The sequence below is a fragment of the Nelumbo lutea genome, chromosome 8 (assembly GCF_056320005.1).
Source record: "Nelumbo lutea isolate HS-2025 chromosome 8, American lotus-T2T, whole genome shotgun sequence".
Taxonomy (NCBI): Eukaryota; Viridiplantae; Streptophyta; class Magnoliopsida; order Proteales; family Nelumbonaceae; genus Nelumbo; species Nelumbo lutea.
The window spans coordinates 32,744,240-32,758,368 of record NC_142691.1 but is presented as its reverse complement, the minus strand read 5'-3'; the positions used below and the strand labels follow the sequence as shown (position 1 = coordinate 32,758,368).

The 14,129-nt window shown below is 37.2% G+C and overlaps 1 long non-coding RNA gene across 1 annotated transcript; it reads right to left on the bottom strand.

The window, feature by feature from the left end:
* Nucleotides 1–10,917: 10,917 nt before the first annotated feature.
* On the bottom strand, nt 10,918–11,625 carry LOC148843737 (uncharacterized). The gene is made up of 2 exons (XR_016103306.1): nt 11,338–11,625; nt 10,918–11,240 (listed from the first exon to the last, which is right to left on the bottom strand). It is a non-coding gene; the product is annotated as an uncharacterized LOC148843737 (long non-coding RNA).
* Nucleotides 11,626–14,129: the final 2,504 nt, after the last annotated feature.

Sequence of the window (14,129 nt, the reverse complement as noted above, 5' to 3'; positions counted from 1 at the left end):
ATGGTGCATGAACAGGTAGTAGCCCTCCTAAGTAATGAAGATCTCGGGGATAAGGCCCCGAGGATATCTTCATGAAACACGTGGTGACACCCAGTAGCGTATCTAATAATTGCCAACAAGCAGTACATTTCCTTTCCCAATATAGAGCGAATGTCCTTGTCTCCTACCTTTTGGGGCCCCAACACTTCATAAATACGAGAGTCCTCATTGTGGTTAGGGGACAAAGAAATCTTAAGCAGCTCACTATAGGCATCTTCAAACACAAACACAACTCTCTCATTCCCCTTCGAGCCCACTTCTCCCTCACAGACCTTCCTTCATCCTTCGAAGAGAGAGATCGTTCTCCCCTACTCCTTACACCTCCGATTCGGGTGGGGTGAGGATAAGGCCTACATTTACGCGACGTGATCCCGAGAAGTTCGAAGACAACTGACAAACTTCTAGGTTCAATTGTGTGGCACCTCGGCATACGTGGGTACTGAGGTGCTCCGGCTCCGAAGTGACCGAGCACCTGAGGTCCCGCAATCTACTGATGTGGCACCACATGTTGATTTGTCGTTTGGATGGCAGCTCGCATCCACGTGTCCTTTACTTATTAGGTCAGGCCAAATCTCCCCTCATCAATTGCCCCCCACTCCCTGTGCCAGGGGTCCTAACTCGATTCGGGGAGTTCATGGTGAGCCCAGGTGGATTTGGAACGACTTCCAGGTGGTTCGGAGGGCGGTTCTACAGTCGGACCTTCATGACCCACTTGGATGCCACACCATTCACAAATTCTGCGGACGTCAATTTAAGCTCTCAACCGATTTCGATCTCGGGTGGCGTGCAGCCGGTTTTCATGGGAGCCATCGAGTCGTGTAGATCTCGACCGTTGAGTCCCGATTGTGGTGGCTATAAATAAGGGCCAGAGGGGCCCATTTTTATCACCATACATTGTGTGCTTGAGTTTGTTGAGGTCGCGCTTCAGTCTTCTAGGTCAGTGTTAGTTCCTTTTGTGTTTGAGGTCGTTTCGCTTCCTTTGATCTACTTGGTGAGTTCATCTTTCTTTGTTTCTGTTTCCTGTTGTCTATTTCCTCTAGTTCAGTATGTTTAGCATTAGCACGGGTAGCATGTTTGACCAGAGTGAAGAGTCTACTGGGGCTGAGGTGGGGACCTCGGCATAGGCCGAGAGTCTCACCCTACTGAGGTGAATGCCTTAGTGCGGGGTTCAGACTCTAACCCATCCGAAGCAGACACACTTTGGCAAAAGCGCGAGGCTTCTGGTGAGGGGGCATCCACTTCGTGCTGGACTCGATGACCAAACAACTTCGGTCCTTCCACAATGACAACTGAGAGACTTCTGCCCTTGGTAGCTCAATACAAGCTACTCGACAACCTTGTACATAGATGGCCATCGAATCTGCTATAATATGTACATATAGCACATACTATATATATAAATACATGTATATATGTGGACCTAGACCTAGGTTGGGTCTAAACACAAAACCTGGCCTAAGTAAATGAATATTTAGGGTTATTAATAGGTCGGGTTTGGTGAAGGATAACTTAAACAGTCATGTCCCAATAGTAAATGAATATTTATTTATTTATTTTATTAAATTAAATAATTGATTTATTTATCTAAAGAAGTTAAATAAATTATTATTCATATATTTCTATTTATTTCATTTATTAAATTATTAAATTATTTAATAATTTATTTTTACTAACAAATTATTTGTCTCTCCCTTAGGAATTTTTTATGAGGGGGCCAAAATCTAAGTGGATTTGGGTGGGGGAAGGTAGGGGCAATAAATATGGATGGCCATTAGGCTGGGGAGTGGGGGAAGGTGAAAATATACATGAAGAGTGGGGATTTTTTGGGCCATAAGGGGGGCCATGGGTTCCTAGGGTCCCCCTCGTTTTTTCCCCTAGAATTGGGATTAAACCTAGATCATGGGCCCGAGCCTGACTCCCATATAAAACTCAAAGTTCGACTAGAAAATTGAGAAAAAGATTTGTAATCTTTATTTAATAACAAAATTGATTTATTTCTATAAAATTTACTTTAAAACTAAAAAAATTATTTATTATTTTATTAAATTAAATATTTTTTATCCCATCAAAATCGGTCACGCAGGACACATCCGACCAACCCCCGACGATGACATCGGATTTTTCAACGAAAACCACTGTTTTCTCGTCTGTCTCCACCTGCATTTCTTCCATTTCTTTAATCTCCAACCAAACTCCTTGCGAAACCTTCCGCCTCTGCTTCTCGGGTCGACTCTCATCTTATTCGCTTCCGCTCTTGTCTAAGAGTTTCTGTTGGAAGTTCGACAAAGCTGCAATGATGATGGTTATAAAATTGAAGACGGCAAAGAGATAAGGACGAGCCAACCAACTCTGGAACGAGATCCATAGACGAGGGATCATCGAGACTATCGTATGGAAACTGTTTTTGGCCGACGAGTATTGAAATGAATTGGCCATTGCTTCACAAACCGAAGATGGAAAAAGAGGATTTCAGGAAGTGAAACCCTAGATAACACGAAAAGAACTATAAAGAGCAAAAAACCCTACCATTTGAAAACCAAAAAAGAACACACTAGATAAGTGAGATTCTTTTTGCTTGAAATGGTTGAAATAGTTGTCTGTGCTCTATTTTGGTTTATCAATTTAATTTTAGCGTAAAAATAACGATCAAGTGATCAAGGCTCACAGTTCTCTCACTTCTCAATTTTCCATAAAAATTGTATCCAATTGATGTTGCCAAAAGTATCACAGGGTTGAACCCTAAAACCATGTTAGACAAACAAATTAGTATTTTAAACTTCAAAGGGCTCTCTCTTGTATCCATTACTTAACAAGTATGAATAAATTGAGTTATTTATCCCAAAAAATGAGGTAGTACAGAATTAATGTAAATTTCTGAAGTTAAATTTTTAATTGAAAATTATATTAATTTTTCCTTCATTTTTAATTTCTCAATTATTCAATAAAGAATTATTTACAATTGGTTTCTTGTCCTCCCATTTGAGCACGGGCTCTTTCTACTAGTAGTATTGAGCCCATTTGCACCCTTATCCACCGATCCACAATAACGACACAATTAATGGACCACATTGCCTATCATGTGAATCACTGAATAGGTATAATACATACTTTTTCTTTTTCTGAAGCACAAAGGCAAATTCCATTCAACAAACAACAAGAGAGTTACATCTGAAGAGAGAAATAAAGTGCAGAAATTCTGGTAAGATAGACCATCTCATGGCTCAGTTATGCCTAATGGCATATTGAGCAAGCTTGTGAGTTACTCGATTACAAGAAGGAGATGTAACATGAGTAGAGCATAAAGAGAAATAAGAACACGGTTTACGACAGTCAACAAATAAAGTATGAATTCTCCAAGGAGGGTCTTTAAGGCAATTAAATAACTCGTTATCGATTTAAGCCCACCCAACCCAAGGCACACCCTTAGCTCCCTTTGTCTTAAATTCTTTTAACAAAACTCATGCATTGTAGAGTCTCCTTAGTAATTAATAGCATTAATTATAATTTATAGTTACTAATAGTAATTATAATTACTAAGAATAGTAATATTTTATGGTATTTTTTAATTATACAAAGATAGTTAATAATTATTTTTAAATTCTATAATTAATATTTTAAAAAATATTAATAAATTGATATTTATAACTAATAATTCTCAATTATGAATTAATAAATTTTATTACTCTTAATTTATAAAAATATTGCTATATACATATATAGATTAACATTATTAATAGTAATAATAGTTAATTTAATAATCAATTTAATTATTCATGAAAAAAATTATTAATTTTTTAATTTTGATATTAATAAATTAATTATGTATTATTGGTAATTAATTAATTTGTTGGTAATATATCACTAATTAATCAATGTTTAGAAAACCAGACCAAACCGGCCGATCCAACAAAATACATCACTTTAGTTAAATGGATTGAAGAGAGAGAGAGAGAGAGAGAGAGAGAGAGAGAGAGAGAGACGTGTCTTGGTTAGAAGTAGGAATGTGGGAATTAATTAAGAGTATAAAAAAGTTGGTTATGAGCAATATTTTAGGAATGAGGAGAGGTTTTTTAGAATTAGGACTTTAGGAGAGTTTTAGAATTAGGACTTTAGGAGAGAGGTGATAAAGCGAGATGTTATGAATGTTTTTATTAAGGAGACTTTTCAATAGGGTAAGAATTCTCTTAGGAGAGAGAGAGAGAGAGAGAGAGAGAGAGATGAGTTGAGCTAATTAAGGAGAGTAGTTATTTGGATAGAGAAAGTAAGAAAGGCAAGTTGTAGAGAAATAGATTTTAGGTAAAATTTATTGAGCTAGCTAATTATGAAATAAAGATAAAGGGTGTTAAGTTGGCTTAATATGAGTGGTGGGAAGGGGAGAGGAAAAATAGTCAAGGAGAATGCAGAGTGAGGGCAATAGAGCATGAGGAGGCATGGTGACATGGACCGTCTTGTTATATATAGTTAGATAGATGGATATACAAACACACACTAGTGGGGACCTGTGCGGTGCACAAGATTTGTTAGGGAAAAATTGAACAATAAAAACTACTAATTATTATAAGAAAGGAAGGCAATGTTGTTATAGAAATAATTTATTTATTTAGTAAATTGGATTAATTATAGTAATCCTTTTTTAATAAAGATAATAAATTACCGTTAATTACTTAATAAATATTTATTTTTCCATATTATCTGTAAGTGTTCTATTTTACTTTATTAATGACTAAATGGTATACTTCTAAACTACCCTTATGGTTTAACTAATTAATCAAGTATACCCTTACTGTTTGAAAATTGACTATCCATACTTACGACCATCCAAAGAAACCCAACTTCCAAAATTATCTACTAGACCTTCTTGAACAGTCTACAATAACTAAATAGATCCACATCGCAAAAAGAAATTGATCAAAACAGAACGTTGTTTCTTGGAAACTACCAGCACAATAAGTAGATCGACGAAGACCCATTTGAATTTGGAATACGAGCATCCAGATTCCGATCGAAAACAGTTCAAGTGGGAACTAGAGAGGGTACAGAGCATCGATCCATATAGAATGGGAACTGAGAGGTTACAGAGCGAAATCAATGAATTGGTCGATACAAATTTTCGTTAAATCTGCATGGTGAACAGGCATACCTTCCACGGTCACCCACTTCAATCGTCCTCTCCTAGAACGTCATTAAAAGTCACGCTTTCAAGCCTTGATCTCAGACCTCCCCCTCCGCCTCTGTCTCTCTCCCGTCTCTCTCTCTCTCTTAACCTCCTCTATTCGGTCTCTCTCAACCTCCGTTCTCAAACCTCCCTCTCCGGTCTTCCAATAAATTATTCTATAATTTCAATTTTGATTGGGATCCATCGAAATGCAGCATGGGATTCCTGTTGCATGTTTAAGTTTTTTATTTTGAAAATTTGAAGAATAAAGGGTAAAATAGTCTTTTTCATCTTTATGTTAACAGATGCTAATGGTAAGGGAAGTATTAGTCAAATGTCAGAGACAGTAGGGGTAACCTTAATCAATTTTCAAACAATAAGGATACACTTAGTCAATTAGCTAAACCATAAGGGTAATTTAAGAAATTTACCTGTGATTAAATGTTACAACTTTTTGTAAATATTACTTAATTATTTAAAATACCTAATATTGGTACACCCAAGTCTAACTTGTCTCAACCAAAGCTTTTGCACAGGTGGAGCTTGAGTTTTCAAACTTCAAGAAGGACATGGACCAAAAAGCTCAATTTGAGGCCATCGGTAGTCCGAACTGAATACAATTCCATTTGATTTTGCAAGGTTTCAACCAAGATGTTGGGTTAAGCTTGGATTGGGCCTAGGTTAGAAAATTTGGACTTTAACCTTGTGTTGGTCAAAGCTTGAGCTTAAAGTTTGAGACTTGGGTTTGGGCTCAGGTTGATGATCTCAAACCTACCCAAATTTTACACCCAAGTTAAACTTGACACATTATAGTCATCTTCCTAATTCAGTTAGAGCTACAGTGATCACTACTTCAAACGAACACATTAATCGTTGATACATGATACAATCAACCAAGGTTCGAAATATCATGATGTATCGACCTGTATCAATCGAAACGTATCATATTAGGGCCTTCCTGATACACCCCTTCAGGGATTATAGTATCAGGTCAGACCATGATTAAGAGGATAGTTAGGACTTAAACCGACCCCTCTGAACTGATGTTAAAAATAAATAAATAAAACATAAAAAAAGCACCACCGTATCAGCCGACATTTAGAACCTTGCAGTCGACTAAATGGTTGGCCTTTAGCATGAATATCATTGTTCGAATGTCGGTAAGTCTTCCACGTGCTGGCTTCCGGCAAAAATTATGCATTTTTGATGAGAGGGGATGGAAGTAACAGACCTGCTCTAAACAGCCAACTTACTGCTCCCATGTCCTTGTCAGTGTATTACAGCTCAAAAATATACCAAAAACAGAAGCATATGACCGAACCTCCTCTAAGAATGGTCGATGGCCTTATGCTATGTTATGGGTTAAGATGCTCACTGTAACAAAACCGGTTTTTGTCGTTAAGTTAAAAACTGGGGCGCTCGACCACAGTGGAATTTTAACTGTGAAATATAGTGGTCGGTGGCCTTACGATTAACGGCTAATAGTTATGGCAAAACTGACGACCAATGGTCGGTGGCCTTACGATTAAGACGCAAAAATCCTTCGATCGTTTTGGATGAGAAAGAACCCAGTACTATCAGTCTATCACTGATCGATTTGGGCAAAGGAAAAGCCTTCCATCACCAAAACTACACCAGCGACAATGGTTGCAAGACCAACCATTACAGGTACCTATACATTGGGGATAGTGACAAATAAGTACCAGACTTTCTATTGCAACATTACCCTAAACTCTAAAAAATAGAAACTTGACTCCATCCATCAGTATTTCATCAATTAAACATTACATAATATCAAAAATACAAAATGTCTCCCTCCCCTTCATGACATTCTCGCGTTAACAAATAACAGATTTAAATTTTCCAACGATAACCTTCTCTAGTGATGATTTTACTCCATAAAATGATCTCTTTGACACCCAGATGTATTTTTGAGAGTTTAGGGTACTCAAGTATTACAATTGAAAGTCCAAGGTACTTATCAGCTACCACCCTGAAGCATAGGGTACCTTTCTGTACTATACCTTTAAACTTAGGGATAAGTGGACTGCACTCCACTTAAAAATGGAATGATTTGGATGCTTAAATTAAATTTAAATCACTTTAGAACCTCAATTTTATGACGTTTTTGACCATTTAGAATGTTGTTACTCATAGATTTGTGTATATATTGTAGATTTTGTTTTAATAAATATAAATGACATTTTTATTGAATACTTGCCACGTGCAATTCAAGGTTTCTGTATTAAAAAAGATATTGTCATCAAAGAAATAATACATGGTTTGTGTTTTTTAAATTATTAATAAATCATAGATTAAAGAGTGCATCATTGATTTGAATGCCAACTATCTTTTAAATTTGTCAGTGGTTTGGCCCATTGTGATTTCAATGCAACCATAAAGATTGCAAATCAATCCTTACTTGGGCTTTCCGAAGTTCTAACATTTTTGTAAGATCACTTGAAAAAGTTTACCAAACAAGCTTTCCAAGTTTTGACTAATATTTGAAAGCTAGAAAGACCTTCTGGATTTTAGGCTTTAAAAAATCTTCTATGAAGGTCCAACCAAACACCACCTTGGCGTTTTCTGGTGCCAGGAAGGGTTAGATTTGGCAAGTTGAACCCTATTAGAGATCTCCATTCATCTTCATATCAAAGACAAATTGCAAACCATAGCGGGCCAAACTCAGCCAAGAGATTTGAGTTGAATTTCTAACAACATGCATTAAATGGGTCCAAACAAGAACATCATCCATACTAAAATGGTGGGTTCAAACCATCAACAAGAAGTATCGCCAAACACTGGATCCCCCACACATTGCATCAGGAAATAATAGATAAAAGCAATAGGCTAAAAGCGCCAGGAACAAGAAAACAAGAAATGTTGCTGCTTTAAATTTTATGGAAGCCATAGGACAGGAATAACCCCAAATCATGTAACGCAGGCCTCTATCTAGGCACTATGCAAAAGGTGGCTTGTTATTGATCAACAAAGCACCCGTGTCTGAACTAGAGCCAACCAACCAGCCAACCCACCCACTGATCCACTGGGTCAGTCTCAAAGCTCATTGTAACTACATGTTTTAGTAGACAATCACAACCACTAAAGTGAGCCAAATTTTCAAATCGGATGGATTTTCTTAGGGTTTGTGATGGATCATATTAATAAAGGCAGATACAAAAGTGCAGTTTAGATATCAACAGATAACCAGACGGCTAAAAGCGGGAAATGAAGGGAACTCAGTAACTCACTGTTAAATTGTCAAGCATACCAGCCAGCATATAACAGCAGTCACAAATCATAGATCAATATTAGCGTAATGGAGTGCAAAAGCTTTGATGTTTCAAAAAAATTAAGACAAACAAAAAGATCTGCGCGAGTTAGAAAAACAAAGAGAAAGAAAGAAGAAAATATACATATATAGCCAATTATTGTGGCAGGAAACAACTGAGTTTCAAGCAATCTTCCACTGGCAAGTCACTCTCAGCTCCAAGCGGCAGACAGGATAACCACCAAATGACACCTGCTGTTGACCAGAAATAGAGAGCCATGACATTGACTCATCTCAAGACCCCAGTAAAGTTCTCAAAATCCAAAATCAATTGCACAAAAGAAATTTATTTATCTACATATATAGCCAGTTATTGAGGCAGGAAACAACTATGAGTTTCAAGCAATCTTCCACAGGCATGTCAATCTCGGCTCCAAGCGGCAGACAGATATAACCATCAAATGGCACCTGCTGTTGACTCAGAAATAGAGCCATGACATGACTCACCACAAGACCCAGTGAGTTCTCGAAATCCAAAATCAATTGCACAAAAGAAATTTATTTGTCTACATATATAGCCAGTTATTGTGCAGGAAACAACTATGAGTTTCAAGCAATCTTCCACTGGCATGTCAATCTCGGCTCCAAGCGGCAGACAGGATACCATCAAAATGGCACCTGCTGTTGACTCAGAAATAGAGCCATGCCTCAATCACAAGACCCAGTAAGTTCTCAAAATTCAAAATCAATTGCACCAAAGAATTTTATTTATCTACAAAATAAAATGCGCAAACCACTTACTTGGGAGGAACTATAAAATTTCCTATTTTTTGGTTGCTTTTTCTACAGGGATTAGATTTAGCTAGTTTAACCCATGGGGGACCAGATCGATCTAAGAGATTCTACTTCTAAGAACATGCATTAGATGGGTCCCATCCAGAACATCGGCCACACTAAAATGGTGAATCCATAACCATCAAAGTAGTGTCACCAAACACTAGCTTCAGCAACATATTGTATCACGAAATAAAAGATGACAAGCAATAAGCTAAAAGCCCATACGAAGATAACTAGAAATTTTGCTGCTTTAAAATTTGAAAGAAGCCACCGGGCAGGAATAACCCCCAATATGTAAAGCAGGCTTCTGTCTAGGCACTATGCAAAAGGTGGCTTGTTATTAATCAACAAAGCACCCGTGTCTGAACTAGAGCCAACCAAACAACCAACTAATGCTGTGGTTTGGTCCCAAATAACTCTTTACAACTACACGTTTTATAGTATACCATCATAAATAACCACACATCCACAACATTGCAAATTGGTGGAATCATCATCAGATGGATACTCTCAAGGTTTGTGCTAGATCCCACTGTTAATAGCAGAAGCAAAACTTCAGTTCGGGTCGAGAGAAACGTGACCATAATATAGATTAAGAAAGTGTAGAAAAATCATGAAATTACATAGGATGGCCATAAAAGGGAAATGAAGGGAAATGCTGCTAAATGATTAAGCATACCAAACGACCTATAACCCTAGTCTCAAATCATAAAACAATATTAGCATAGTGGGGTGGAAATCTTTAATCTTTAAAGAAACAAAATCAAACAAAACAATCTGAGGTTTAGAAAAATAAGAAAGAGGATTGGCTCAGAGATAGAGCCATCACGTTACAAGACTCGTTAAGATCTTCTCAAAGTCCAGAAACAATTGCAAAAAGAAATTCATTTATCTACAAAATAAAATAGCGACTAATTTCTAAAGAGATACTTCTGGCAAGTTTAACCCAACCAGAGAGAGCACAATTTTTAGATCAGAGAAATTTTACAAATCCTAGGGGGCAGACCCATCTAACAGATTGAGTACTACTTCTAATAACATGCATTAGATGGATACCAGCTAGAACATCGAGCATACTAAAAAGGTGGATCCATTCCCATCAACATGTAACGTTCCAAAACACTAGCTTCAGGCATACATTGTATCAGGAAACAAAGGAAGACAGGCAATAGCCAAAAAAAAGGCCATAAGAAAGATAATAAGAAATGTTGCTGCTTTAAATTTGAAGGAAACCATCGGGCAAGAATAACTTCAATCGTGATAAGCAGGCTTCTGTCTAGGCACTATGCAAAAGATGGCTTGTTATTGACCAACAAAGCACCTGTGTCTGAACTAGAGCCAACCAACTAACCCACTAATGATGTGCTTTGGTCCCAAATAACTCTTTGTAACTACACGTTTTATGGTAGACTATCATAAGCACACATCCTCAGCATTGCAAATGGGTGGATTTTTCATATCAGATGGATATCTTAAGGCTTGTGCTAGATCCCACTGATAAAGGCAGAAGCAAATCTCTGCAGTTCAGGTTGAGTGAAATTGGACCATAATATAATATGGATTTAGAAAGCATAGAAAAATCATGAAATTACATCGGATGGCCAAAAGGGGGAAATAAAGGAAATTCGCTGCTAAATCGTTAAGCATAACAAACAGCGTATAACCCTAGTCTTGAATCACAGAACAATACTAGCATAATGGGGTGGAAAATCTTTGATCTTTAAAAAAAAATAAAATCAAACAAAAAACCTGAATATTAGAACAATAAGAAAGATGAAGAAAGAGAAAAATATTCATATATGCAGCCAATTATTGTGGCAGGAAACAACGATGAATTTCAAGCAATCTTCAATTGGAAGTTATCTTGGATCCAAGCGGCAGACAAGATACCACTGAAGGGTACCTGCTGTTGACTCAGAGATAGAGCCATGACTCTACCTACAAAACAAAATGGACAAACAAATTTCTTAGGAAGCCACTTCTACCAAAAATTATCTGAGTAAGCTACACAGAAAAAGGCCAGGAAAAAGAAGACCAGAGAAAAAGGAAGACCCAACGCTTTCTCCAGTATGGTTACAGTAGCAGCGCAGTTTTTTCTATCGGGAGACACCTGAAACAGAACCGGCATTGCGACGGAAACAATCATGTTCACCGAATTAGCAATCTTCGTCGGCCATGGTAGTTTGGGCCAATTAGTTGTCTCCGTCTGAGGGTGTTGGGGGACGGCATGGAACCCTAAATGAAACGATTCCGAAGTCGATGGTTAAGACTTTAAAGACGCTGGAATAACAAGTCAGGGTGAAGCAACAATTTATCGTTGGAGGAAGGATAAAATATCGGGATTCGCAAGCAAAAACCCTAATCATTTGGGACCGGAATATTCAAACCGGGGTGCAAGTCGAGCCGGGTTAGGTCGGGTTGATGTCAACCCAACCCGATTTGTTAAGTCCCCAACCTTAATTACGGGTGGTAATTTCTAGCGTACCGGGTGGGTATTGCCCTATTTGCCAAAGGGAGAACTTGTTTTGCTTGAAAAGCGTATTTTGGGGTGGGAAGGGTGTCAATGGACCAGTTTTGGATTGGACCCCATTCAGTCCAAAATCAATTTGGACGGGTTTGATAGACCAATAAGACATATTGGATTGGACCAATATGGTCCAAAATATATATTAGATTGGATTGGACATGGTCCATCCGTAATAAATTTATATTGGATTGGATTGGATTAAGCCAATATCTTGTCCATTGATATAAGATAAGAATATAGGTATCAATGGACCAGGTTTGGGTTGAAACCAATTTGAACAGATTGGATGGTCCACACATTGAATTGGATTGATCCAAAATGGTCCAAAATATTCATTGGACCGGATTGGACTTGGTCCATTTATAATGGACTCACATTAGACTAGATCGGATAGGACCAAATCCAGTCCAATTGACACCCCTAATGGAAACGGCTTTTGATATTTTACAAACTAGTATAGGTACAAGTAGGGTATGGTATTATGCTAAATCCAACCCTCCTGGTTCTGGATTTGCATATTGTTGCAAGACGTGAATTTATGTATTAAGTGTTAAATAATTGATATTTTATGTGTTTTCTACATGTTTTAATCAAATAATTGAAAATTTTGATGTTTGTTCATGTTATTTTACTTATTTATTGTTTATACTAGTTTAGGGGCACATGCATCTAAGGTTTATAAATAGGGTAAAATATAAATATGGTAGATATTCTTGAAAATATTATATATTTTTTTAAAACATATTTTTAATTGAAAAAACTAAAATTAAAGATTATTATGACTTGCTACACTGATCTCAATCTTATTTCAATATAATTTTATTCTTTGGGAGGTTTGCATATTTGATCACAACATGGTAGAAGATAAATTTTATCAAAAAACTTTTGAAATATCATAACTTACTAATGATCTAATGGACCATGTTGATTACCTAAACAAGTATCTATTGAAACGAAACTAAATTTCTATGAATGAACTCACTATAAATTTAATGAGTGGAGAGTATGTATAAATAAGTTATAGTGTGTATAGGTTACAAAGTACAAATAAAATTAACAGTTGTACAAGATAAGCTTTACAGAGAGATAACGATAGCTTTGGTTATCTATTCAATTGAGATTTACTTCATTGACTTGTAATCAGACTCTTCTTCTTATCCTTATCAGCCCCCCCGCAAGCAAATGGGGAGAGGATGAACCATCAGCTTGTTCCTCAAGAAGGAAAGCCGGGAAGAGCTTATGGTTTAGTAAAAATATCTAATGGCTGATCGGCACTAGAGATGAAGTGAACATCTAAGGCCTTGCAAGCAACTTGCTCCCGAATAAAGTGATAATCTATCTCTATATGCTTGGTGTGAGCATGGAAAACAGGATTTGCAATTAAATACGTCGCACCGAGATTATCACACCAAAGGACATGAGTAGAAACAAGAAGAATTACAAGTTCGTGAAGAAGGGATTGGAGCCAAAGTAATTCAGAAGTAGCACAGCCTATGCTTCGGTATTCAAACTCAATGCTAGACCGAGAAACAATAGCTTGCTTTTTAGAGGACCATGAGATCAAATTGGGGCCTAGGTAGATACAAAAACCACCTTGAAATCTTTTGTCATCCAAGCATCCTGCCCAATCAGCATCGGAGAATGCATGAAGGCGAAGAGAGGAAAAAGAAGCAACAATCAAGCGAAACCCATAATTAGTAGTGTGTTTCAAATATCTGAGTATGCGCTTGATTACACTCCAATGCTGAATAGTAGGCACATGCATGTACTGACATACCTTGTTGACAGAAAAGGCTATGTCTGGACGGGTTATGGTTAAGTACTACAAAGCACCCACAACACTCCTATATAAAGAGGGGTCTGGAAGAACATCTCCAATGTGCTGTTGAAGTTTACAAGTTGATGCCATGGGAGTTAAGTAAGGTTTTGCACCGTCCATGTGAGCTTTCTAAAGGAGATTCACTATGTATTATTTCTGAGACAAAATGATGCTGCTAGAGCTGCGAACCACTTCAACACAAAAAAAGAATGTAAAGGACCCAAGTCCTTAATAGCAAAGGAGGTGCTCATGGTAGCAATAAGATTTGATACAATAGTGGAGTCTGAACCAGTGATGATAATGTCATCGACATAGATGAGTATAAACATAACACACATAGGAGATGTAAATATAAATAAAGAAGTATCTACTATAGATGCCTTAAAACCAACCTGAAGTAAGAATGAACTAAGCTTCTGAAACCAAGCCCGAGGAGCTTATTTTAACCCATAAAGAGACCTATGTAAATGACAGACATAAG